Here is a 12,012-nt window from a genome sequence, read left to right on the forward strand (position 1 = left end):
GCATCGAACCGAGATCTTCTTGCCTCCCCGAGAAGCGTGCCACATCTGGAAGATCTTCACGTCTTTATTTCTTTGCACCTGTACTTTGCCGCATTTCCCATTGCTGCGACATTGCTTGTCGTGGAAGCGCAACGCGACCTAAGGTACATTGACGCAGAGTATCGCATCTAAGAACTGCACTGAACTAAGCTAAAATCTACCATCTTAAAGTAATCATAGTGTGTATTTTTGTCGTTTATGGTCTACTTTTTTTATATAAACCCTGTATGGTGTCCATTTGTAGTGTTGTTACTGGGTTACTGTATGTGGTCACAACTGCTTAACTTACAATGCCTCTGAAATAAGCCTTGACTGCTCATACCAAGCTACCTAGAGGGTAAGCAGGGGTTATTTTAGGAGTGTAATCCCCTTGTCCTGACTAGAGGAGCGGGTCCCTGCTTGTCACAAGTACCTACCTGTGCCAACCAGAGACCCCCAGATCTAACGGAGATCAAAAGATAATTCCTGAAACTTAGATCGTTGGAGCCACTAATGAGAAAACTCTTGTAGAGCAGGTCAATGAAGCCTTAACTTCTGAAGAAATGCGGACCTGGGCAGAGAAGGAGTCAACTCAAGAAATTGTCGATGGATTACCCTTTCATTCCAAGGCCTTGTACTTACCAATCAAAGAACTTCAACAACAAGCATTGATCGACTATCATGACAGTCCATTGGCTTGTCACCCTGGAATCCATCAAACGGAGGAGTTGTTAAGGAGACAGTTTTGGTGCCAGGGTTGTCCAAAGATGTTCCAGTTTATGTGGAAGCCTGTGAGATTTGTGCAATGGGGAAGACAGATAAGCTGGCTCCTCAGGGTTTATTGAGATCTTTGCCTACCCCTCCATTTTCCTGGCACACTATGACTATGGATTTGATTGTTGAATTGCCTTCTAGTCAGGGATTCAGTTCAGTATTAGTCATAGAAGAAGCCTTCTAAAAAAATGGAGCATTTTGTTGCCAAGAAAGGGAAGTCATCTGCAAAACAAATAGCCACACAATTCAATCAAAGTGTTATTAAGGTACATGGCATTCCAAAAGTATTGATCACAGATCGTGGATCTCAATTTCTATCCTATTTTTGGAAGCTTACACAAGGGGTTTGGGAATTGAGACACATTATTCAACGAGTTTTCATCCACAAACAGATGGTCAAACTGAAAGGGCCAATCAAGAGTTAGAAAAGTATCTCATACGGTTTCTCTTGGATCAAGAGGGAGAGTGGCTTGATCTTCTTTGGACCGCAGAGTTTGCACATAATAATGCTAAGAATGCCTCTACTGGTTTTTCCCTTTTCTACTTGAATTATGGAAGACATCCAAATTCTGTGGATTCCTCTAAAGAAGTGTCGGTGCCTGCAGCACAAAACTTTGTACAGCATCTTAGCAAGGTACACAAGTCTGCCACCAAGAACTTAATGAAAGCTAAGGAATGCTACAAGCAAAGTGCTGATAAAAAAATAAGACCTGAACTAGATGTGAGTACAGCGGACAGGGTTTGGTTAAGCACAAGAAACCTAAAGCTTAAAGGAAATAGAAAATTTCAAACCCGATTTATAGGTCCATTTCTTGTGGAGCTAGTAGTGAATCCAATGACTTTCAACCTAAAACTACCACCACAGCTAAAAATACACCCAGTGTTTCATGTTTCTCATCTTAAAAAGGTTCCACCTCATCTGAAAGAATTAAGAAACTGAGAACCTATTTTAGTGGAAGGTTGAGAAGAATTTGAAGTTAAAACAATCCTAGTTTCAAAATCCATTCAAGGGAAAATCTTCTATCTTGTAGACTCGAAGGGTTTTGGCCCAGAGGATAGGTCGTGGGTGGAACAATCAGAGGTTCATGCTCCCCGATTAACTAAGATTTTTCACTCGTAAACTCCTCACAAACCTCAGCCCGGAGGCTTAACCATGCGAGGGGGTACAGTCAGGGTGCAGGAAAAAGGAATCAAAGCTCTTCTTTGTCCCGCAGTATCTGCCATTGAACCGGCATTGCAAAGATCACCCGCTGGCAAAAGGTCGCGGGTGATTATACTGCGGAACTGGGCATTCTCCCCTATACTACCAACAGGGAGGACCGCGGTGGAAGTTGCCGGTCTAGTCTTGCACTCCTGGACACGGGTGTGAGGTCTAGACAAGCTGTGAAGTGCGCCGGTTGATTTTAGAACCATGCACTCACCAACGGATTTTCAGAGATTAGTCACGTTCTTTCTGCAATCTAGTTAGATAGAAATAGTGCAGTTTTGTGGCTGTATTAGGCACAGGTTAGAGCGCTTCGGTGCGTCGGTTAGTTAGGTAATTTAGAACTAGAGAGAAATACCAATTTAAAGTAATTAGGAAAAAATATATATAAAGAGAAGAATTAATACTTACCCATTGAATACTTCAGTTCCTGATTTCTTTGTCGCTTGGTTGACTGCGGAAGCTCCAGAAGGTTTCTAAGGGAGAAGTAAGAAGAATTCAGAAGATAAGAAAGTAAGGCAGAGAGTGAATGAACGAAGGAGTGAAAAAGAATAAATGAACTCACAGAGTTAAAGGGTGCTAAAATGTTGTTTATAATTTTTGTAGTATACTTGTAAAGCGCACAGCTGCCCCAGCAACGGGGCGTCCCGGCGCTGTATAACTCTGGGGAACCCGTCCTGGCTTTCCCTGTGGGATGGTCCCTTGCTGGGAGTCCCCAAGGTGGAGCCAGGCATTCCCGGAATTGGTGGGGCCGTTGTGGAGATTAGGCAAGCTAATGCCCAGAGTTGCCGAGTGGAAACCCTGATTAGAGTAAGCACCGAAGCGAGAATTATCGAGTCCGCTGACCAAGGTCCACGACCCTGCCGCGTCGGGAATTGAACCCTGGTCCCGGGCTGACTTCTGCTCTCAGGCCTGCCGCCTCTAACCAGTGAGCCACACTACTCCACAATAATGCAGGTTACCAAAGAATAAAATACTTATATTGTAGAATAGAAGAGGATCAAAAGCCATAGGCACTCTGGGTAGGGAAATAGAGAGAGAGAAAGAGTAAGAAAGTGGAGAAGGAATTGAAGGAAATTAGTAATGGTGTTCTTTTCTTTTACAGCGATTTCCACTCATGCTTAAAGACAGAGAGGGAGTAAGAAAGGAATAAAACGGAGTAAGGCAGAAAGGAAGAAGTAGAGTGGAAGAGCCAGAAGGTCAGGCAGTCTCTTCTCTGCCCCATTACCCTTTCCCCCAGCTGGGTTCGCACGGCCGCTAGTTAACTCTTCAATTGGTGGCTGTGGGAAAACCAGGAGTGGAATTTGAAAAATCTCATCGTTCTGCTCCTAGGAGTGTCTGCACTGTCAGTAAACACAACCCTTGACAGCAGGCCTCACCTCCTCTGCACCCCCTGGACAGGCCTCACCTCCTCTGCAACCCCTGGACAGGCCTCACCTCCTCTGCACCCCTGGACAGGACTCACTGCCCATGCAGCCCTGGACAGGCCTCTCCTCCTCTGCACCCCTGGACAGGCCTCACCTCCTCTGCACCCCCTGGACAGGCCTCACCTCCTCTGCAACCCCTGGACAGGCCTCACCTCCTCTGCACCCCTGGACAGGACTCACTGCCCATGCAGCCCTGGACAGGCCTCTCCTCCTCTGCACCCCTGGACAGGCCTCACCTCCTCTGCACCCCTTTGGACAGGACTCATCTCCTCTGCAACCCCTTGGACCGGACTCACCTCCCCTGCAACACCTTGGACAGGCTCACCTCCTCTACACCCGTAGACAGGCCTCACCTGCTCTGCACCCCTGGACAAGCCTCTCCTGCTCTGCACCCCTGGAAAGGCCTCGCTTCCTCTGAACCCCTGGACAGGCCTCCCCTCCTCTAGCCCCTGGACAGGCCTCATCTCCTCTGCACCCCTGGACAGGCCTCTCCTCCTCTGCACCCCTGGACAGGCCTTGCCTCCTCTGCCCCCTGGACAGGCCTCACCTCTTCTGCACCCCTGGACAGGCCTCACCTTCTCTGCACCCCTGGACAGGCCTCACCTCCACTGCACCCCTGGACAGGCCTCTCGGTGAAGGATTCTCAATAAGGACAGAGGAGCCCAGAGTTCATTCCACCCCATCCAGTGCCTCTGACTCCGCCCCGAGTACAGGCCTCGAAGAAAGACACTGCTCCCCTGGACAGGCCTCTCCTCCTCTGCACCCCTGGACAGGCCTCACCTCCTCTGCACCCCTGGACAGGCCTCACCTCCCATGCAGACCTGGACAGGCCTCTCCTCCTCAGCACCCCTGGACAGGCCTCAGCTCCTCTGGACAGGCCTCTCCTCATCTGACCACCCACTGGACAGGCCTCTCCTCCTCTGCACCCCTGGACATGCCTCTCCTCCTCTGCACCCCTGGACAGGCCTCCCATCCTCTGCGCCCTGGACAGGCCTCTCCTCCTCTGCACCCCTGGACAGGCCTCACCTCTTCTGCCCCCTGGACAGGCCTCACTTCCTCTGCACCCCTGGACAGGAATTCCTCCTCTGCCCCCTGGACAGGCCTCTCCTCCTCTGGACAGGCCTCTCCTCCTCTGCCCCCCTGGACAGGCCTCACCTCCTCTGACCCCTGGACAGGCCTCACCTCCTCTGTACACCTGGACAGGACTCACCTCCTCTGCACCCCTGGACAGGTCTCTCCTCCTCTACTCCACTGGACAGGCCTCTTATCCTCTGCGCCCTGCACAGGCCTCTCCTCCTCTGCACCCCTGGACAGGCCTCACCTCCTCTGCACCCCTGGACAGGCCTAACCTCCCATGCAGACCTGGACAGGCCTCTCCTCCTCAGCACCCCTGGACAGGCCTCAGCTCCTCTGGACAGGCCTCTCCTCATCTGACCCACTGGACAGGACTCACCTCCTCTGCACCCCTGGACAGGTCTCTCCTCCTCTACTCCCCTGGACAGGCCTCCCATCCTCTGCGCCCTGGACAGGCCTCTCCTCCTCTGCACCCCTGGACAGGCCTCACCTCCTCTGCCCCCTGGACAGGCCTCACCTCCTCTGCACCCCTGGACAGGAATTCCTCCTCCACCCCCTGGACAGGCCTCTCCTACTCTCCTTCTCTGGACAATCCTCTCCTCCTCTGCACCCCTGGACAGGCCTCTCCTCCTCTGCACCCCTGGACAGGCCTCACCTCCTCTGCCCCCTGGACAGGCCTCTCCTCCTCTGCCCCCCCTGGACAGGTCTCACCTCCTCTGACCCCTGGACAGGCTTCACCTCCTCTTATCCCTGGGCAGGTCTCTTCTCCTCTGCACCTCTGGACAGGCCTCACCTCCTCTTCACCCCTGGACAGGCCTCTCTTTCTCTCCCCCCTGGACAGGCCTCTCCTCCTATGCCCCCCTGGACAGACCTCTCCTCCTATGCCCCCCTGGACAGACCTCTCCTCCTCTGTCCCCTGGACAGGCCTCTCCTCCTCTCCTCCTCTGGACAGGCCTCTCCTCCTCTGCACCCTGGACAGGCCTCACCTCCTGTGCACACGTGGATAGGCCTCGCTTCCTCTGCACCACTGAACAGGCCTCACCTCCTCTGCACCCCTGGACAGGCCTCTCGGTGAAGGATTCGCATTCAGGACAGAGGAGCCCAGAGTTCATTCCACCCCATCCAGCACCTCTGACTCTGCCCTGGGCCTCCGGGTGCTATGCACAGGCCCGGAAGAGAGACACTGCTCCCCTGGACAGGCCTCTCTTCCCCTGAACCCCTGGACAGGCCTCGCCTCCTCGGCACTTATGGACAGGCCTCTCATCCTCTGCACCCCTGGACAGGCCTCTCCTCCTCTGCACCCCTGGACAGGCCTCACCTCCTCTGCACCCCTGGACAGGTCTCTCCTCCTCTACCCCTCCTCTGGACAGGCCTCTTTTCCTCTCCACCTCTGGACAGGCCTCTCCTCCTCTGCACCCCTCCTCTGGACAGGCCTCTCCTTCTCTGCCCCTCCTCTGGACAGGCCTCAATTCCTCTGCTCCTCCTCTGGACAGGCCTCACTTCCTCTCCTCCTCTGGACAGACCTCTCCTCCTCTGCCCCTCCTCTGGACAGGCCTCTTGGTGAAGAATTCTCATTAAGGACAGAGGAGCCCAGGCTTCATTCCACCCCATCCAGCGCCTCTGACTCCGCCCTGATCCTCAGGGTGCTATGCACAGGCCCCGAAGAGAGACACTGCTCCTCTGGGCAGGCCTCACCCCCTCTGCACCCCTAGACAGGCCTCTCCTCCTCTGTCCCTCCTCTGGACAGGCCTCTCCTCCTCTGCCCCTCCTCTGGACTGCAAAACACACAAGATGATGGACGGAATGTTGCACAATGGCAAAACTTTCACCCCCAGTCACAGATCTGGGTTTAATCCATTGTTATTTTGCTCACCAAGACACACCTGTTCAGACATGGCCGTATGCAAATCAGTTTTGACCCTGTGCCTCATGGGAACAGTCCAGACCGAACTGCCAAGCCAGGTCCTCCCTGGACCGTAATTAAGTATCCTAGGACCGGTTTCTGGCTATCAGCCGTCTTCAGCCAGGATAGCTTGACTCCAGAGGCTTGGGGCCCGATTCACAGAATGAATTTAAGACTCAATCTTAAACTTACTACTATTTTGGTATTCACAGAATGCACTTACTACTTTTGGCATTCACAGATTGAACTTACTACTTTTGGTATTCACAGAAGTTAGGATTTTGTCTTAAGTTTGTCTTAAGACACATTTAAGACAAAATCCTAACTTCTGTGAATACCAAAAGTAGTAAGTGCATTCTGTGAATACCAAAATAGTAGTAAGTTTAGGATTGAGTCTTAAGTGAATTCTGTGAATCGGGCCCTTAGTGAGCAAGGGACCCTAGTCTGGCCATACCCTTCCCTCATAGGTTGAACAGCAAAACACACAAGATGATGGACGGAATGTTGCACAATGGCAAAACATTCACCCCCAGTCACAGATCTGGGTTTAATCCATCGTTATTTTGGTCACCAAGCCAACCCAGTTCAGACGTGGCCATATGCAAATCAGTCTTGACCCTGTGCCTCATGGGAACAGTCCAGCCCGAACTGCCAAGCCATGTCTTCCCTGGACCGGAATCAAGCATCCTAGGACTGGTTTCTGGCTATCAGCCGTCCTCAGCCAGGATAGCTTGACTCCAGTGGCCTCTCCTTCTCTGCCCCTCCTCTGGACAGGCCTCAGTTCCTCTGCTCCTTCTCTGGACAGGCCTCACCTCCTCTCCTCCTCTGGACAGGCCTCTCCTCCTCTGCCCCTCCTCTGGACAGGCCTCTTGGTGAAGGATTCTCATTAAGGACAGAGGAGCCCAGACTTCATTCCACACCATCCAGCGCCTCTGACTGCGCCCTGATCCTCAGGGCGCTATGCACAGGCCCCGAAGAGAGACACTGCTCCTCTGGACAGGCCTCACCCCCTCTGACCCCTGGACAGGCCTCTCCTCCTCTGCACCCGTGCACAGGCTTCTCCTCCTCTGCACCCCTGGACAGGCCTCTCCTCCTCTGCCCCTCCTCTGGTCCGGTCTCTCCTCCTCTACCCCTCCTCTGTACTGGCCTCTCAATTCAATTTCAAAGCTTTATTCGACATTGTCATAAAAGCATCCTTCCTAACCCTAATACAATAAATACTATGTTAAAAATAATTGTAAAACACGTATTAAACAATGACAGTCGGATAATATACATTTAAAAATACAGTAAAATTCCAATTAATAACAATAAATGATTTTAAGATCAATTCATGCAATAGACTAATTCAAATAGGGCAACACTATTTCATTTACATTTAATTTTAAAGTGCCAGTGCGGATTGACCATGCCCAGGCAAGAAATTTAGCTACGGCAACAACTAATGGTATCGAACAGTCAGATTCTAGTATTCTAAGGGCTATCTGTTGGCTGCGTGTGCCCAAGTTTAGGCACACTGGCTTTAACCACTTACGTCTCGGGCTAGCATATAAGGGACAACAGAACAACAGATGTGAGATGTGCTCTATTTGGTCTTTACAGTAATAACAATGTTCATCCCACATTGGAGACCAGTGTTTTTTAAAAGCATTTACTGGTAATGTTCCCACGCGAAATTGAAAGTAGAGTTTTCTATCATATGGTCGTTCTATTATGTCCCAATATTTTTCACATACTGGATACATTTTAATATCACAGAAGCGATTAGTTAGACTTGAATGGGAACCTTTACAGAACTTTGTTACATAGACCATCTCCCAGTATAACTCTTTCAACCTCGCTTTTGAGGGGAAACTAGCCACATCGTGGTTGCCCCAAAGGTGTTCCAGTTTAAGTATTGCAAGAAGCCCCCGCAATTCCTTCAACCATTCAATACAATGAAAGCGATCGAACTTAACAACATCTTCCAGAGCTGTAACATAATGATTCAGCTCAGGAGTAACCATCAGGCGCCTCCAATAGAGGAGTGGCCGTAGTCTAGCTATATCCTCAATACTTTTTCTTCCCAGGTCCAATTTTAGCGGAAATACAGGTGTACTTTGAGGGACCATGACAAGCCCTCGTAGGAATCTGTTTTCCGCACAACCCAATTCTCCCAATTTTGAAAACCCCCAAAGTTCAGATCCATATAAGCAGGCACCTAATACTTTCATATTATATATTTCTAATGCACAGTTAACCGGCTTTGTTAGTGATTTGCGATGTTTTAAAGCTACTACACCAGTAAGCTGGTTAAACTTCAACAGTGACTTGTTAATGTGCGATTTCCACTTCATATTTCTCTGGATGGTGATCCCTAGATAAGTAAAGGCGTCCACTTTCTCTAAAGGGGTTCCTTTATATGTAATTACGCCTTTAAATGAGGACTGATGGTTTAGGCACATGAATTTTGTTTTGGTGGTATTCAATTCAAGGCCCCTAGCATCACAAAATTCACCAAAGGCATCAACCACTTTCTGGAGACCGCTCGGTGTGCGTGAAAGTAAAAGCGTGTCGTCCGCAAACATTAGGACAGGGACGTGGGAGCCAGCTATAATTGGAGCATCGCATGGGGATTTCATTAGATGGGCTACAATTCCATTCATGTAAATTGAAAATAGTGTAGGTGCGAGGACGCACCCTTGCCTAACTCCTCGTTCCACTGGGAAAGGGTCGGTAACTTCTCCTTGCTTGCCCCATCTGATTTTAGCAAAAGTGTTGTCATGGAGGCGCACTAAAAGGGTAAGGAGTTCTTGGTTTAGACCTACTTCTGCCAGAACTTGCCACAATTTTTCTCTGGGTACTAAGTCGAAGGCAGCTTTTAGATCTACGAAAACTGCATACAACGTGCCCCTTTTAAGTGTGACATTTCTCCAATAAATGGTCATGAAATATAGAACTTGGTCAACACTACTAGTCAATGGCCGAAACCCTGCCTGGTAGGGAGACAGTATGTCTTTCTCTTCGATCCATTGCTGCAGCTTGTTCTGGACTAAGCGCCCCATCAGTTTTTGTGCTGTATCTATTAAACTGATGGGTCTATAGTTTTGGGCTAGTGTTTTATCTCCTTTCTTAAATATGGGGATTATTTCTGCTCCCTTCCATGACGGGGGGACTTCCCCTCCCTCGCCACAGCATTTGCCAGCATTTTAAAATAAGAACACCAGGCAATCCGGTCCGACAAGAATACATCGGCTGGTATGCCGTCCATGCCCGGCGCTTTTCCCCCCGCTATACAATCCAACGCTACACTAACATCCTTGTCGTTGAATACTTGAGTCTTAAAAAAAGTAAGTGGGGGGGGTTGGACAAAATTGTGTAGAGGATTACGGGCATACTGTGGTTTAAAAAACTCTATCCACTGATTTATTGGAACATTATTATTTGGCTGGGCAGCTATTCCTCCCCTCTCCCATTTGGCTATAGCCCAAAAACGCCTAGAATCCTTGGCAGCACAAGCCTCCTTCAAATCTTGCCAACCTTCTTCATCCCAGCGCTTCTTAGCCAGTTTTTGGGTTTGTCTATAAGCGTCTCTCGCCCTCCTGATTTCTATTGCATTGCCTGTTTTCAGTTCCAGGCTCAATTTATGTCGTGCCATCCTACAACTTTTATCATACCAGCCTTGTACCGGGGGATTTTTTCCCACTTTACAAGGAGCTGCTTTTTTAAAGAAGAAACTTTGTATTTTGGAAAACAATTTATCTTGAGCCTCTAATACATAGTCTTCAAATTTGGGCGTCCCTTGGTGAGCTTCGATGATATTTACTTCATCGGCTACCAATTTCTTGAGGGCCTCTAATTTAGCTGCATCTTCTGCAAGTTTTCTCCATTTGAGATTTCGTAAATTATTCGAGCATACTACATCCAATGTCATCATTTCAATATTATTAGTTTGTATTCTAGACTCGTGGTGGGAATAAAAAGTCAGTCGCAAGGGATTGTGGTCGCTTTCTAATCTATCATCTACAACCATATCTAGCATTTTACTCCAGATTCTTACGTCTAGAAGTATATAGTCAATTCTGCTAGATGATCGGCCATTATCAAACGTATGGATTCCTTTTTGATCAGAAAGCGAGCGACCATTTGCCGCTCTCAACCCTCTCGCTAGGCAGAGACTTTTTAGCTGGATTGCCACAGTGCTCCATTTCTTAATGGCTGGCAACTCCAGCTGTGGTATTCCCCACTAAGCATCTTCTTCCTCAGTCAATGCCCCGTCCTCTTCTCCCAAAGGCTCAAAAGTGGCATTAAAATCCCCTCCCACTATTATTTGATTTTGGGTTGATGACATTTTGATGTTCTGCTCTAAATTTGATATAGTATTAGAGGATTTACCACTAGACACTCCTCTGGCATAAACATTAAACAGGGTAAACTCTTGGCCATTATCCCATTTAATGAGGAGTGCCATAATGTCATTAGATGGTATAGATAGCTGTTTTATTAAACAATTCAGGGACTGTCTTATCCAAATTAACATGCCTCCGGAGGGGCGTCCCAGCTGATTTCTGGTTGCAGGGATATAAAAATTAAGAAAGCCCTCTCTGAAGGTTGGGGTAAGAGACCATGTTTCTTGCAACATGATTATATCGTGTTGGTCAATATAGTCGGCCCATTCCAAAGTCGGTATCTTACTAGCTATGCCTGCTATATTCCGAGATACTAGGGACAGCGTAATGGGATCATGTTCGGACAATAACTGCCCCTTTTCAACATTCCGAGTTATTAGATTGCTTTCCACTATTGGTAAATTGCTCTCCGTTGATATAACCTTGGGCTCTATCATCTCTACAATACAGGCGGACTCCTCGGTATCTATTTTTTGTACTTCCAGGACTGAATTCCCATATACCATATGGGATGGTCTTTTCTTATCCATATTCTGCTTTACCATGCCGGTGCATATCACATTTCCTATACTTGCCTCTCCTCCTCTGCCCCTCCTCTGGACCGGCCTCTCGGTGAAGGATTCTCATTAAGGACAGAGCCTCTGACTCCGCCCTGAGCCTCGGGCGCTATGCACAGGCCCGGAAGAGGGACACTGCTCCCCTGGACCTGCCCAGAGGCGCCCCCCGGGGGCAGGACTGTGGCTTGCACCGAGGCGCTTTAATCCCACACTCCAGACTCGAGGCGCTACACACGATGCACGCTTTCATCCAACCTCAGAATGAGAGAAATGAGGGAAATGTCCTGATCCATTTCTCATCTTTCAGCCCCTTTAATGTATCGAATAGCGTCACTTGACAAGGTGAATCTATAATCATTTTGCATTTTTCACCCCACCCCTCCCCCACGCAGACAGGAGTAAGAGTTAATACATCACCTACTTCCCAAAGTTCTTTACATTATTTCATGTAAGGCAATAAACTGCTTCCATCTCAAATTTCGAATTACAATAGAATTTACTAAAAAAGACTAAAAAAATCCCGGAAAAGAAGATTTATCCTAATGTGATTTGTGCAGATTCAATAAAGTGCAAATTCTTACTCATCTTCAATCTCTACTTTGAGTTTGAATCCAGACACGGAGAGGGTCCCAGATTTTCATACCTTTATTACACGGATTCCTCCCTT

The 12,012-nt window shown here is 48.9% G+C and overlaps 1 protein-coding gene across 2 annotated transcripts in view; it reads right to left on the reverse strand.

The window, feature by feature from the left end:
• Positions 1 to 12,012, reverse strand: part of LOC144767651 (uncharacterized) — a 44,652-nt gene that overhangs the window by 18,917 nt on the left and 13,723 nt on the right. The window contains exon 2 of one of the 2 annotated variants that reach the window (XM_078651052.1): positions 2,408 to 2,472. The gene's annotated coding sequence lies outside the window, so the exon portion shown is untranslated. Of the gene's footprint in view, positions 1 to 2,407; positions 2,581 to 12,012 lie in introns of those variants that run through there. The other variant, XM_078651057.1, reaches the window with a different exon arrangement.

Source organism: Lissotriton helveticus, chromosome 1_1, assembly GCF_964261635.1.
Source record: "Lissotriton helveticus chromosome 1_1, aLisHel1.1, whole genome shotgun sequence".
NCBI lineage: Eukaryota > Metazoa > Chordata > Amphibia > Caudata > Salamandridae > Lissotriton > Lissotriton helveticus.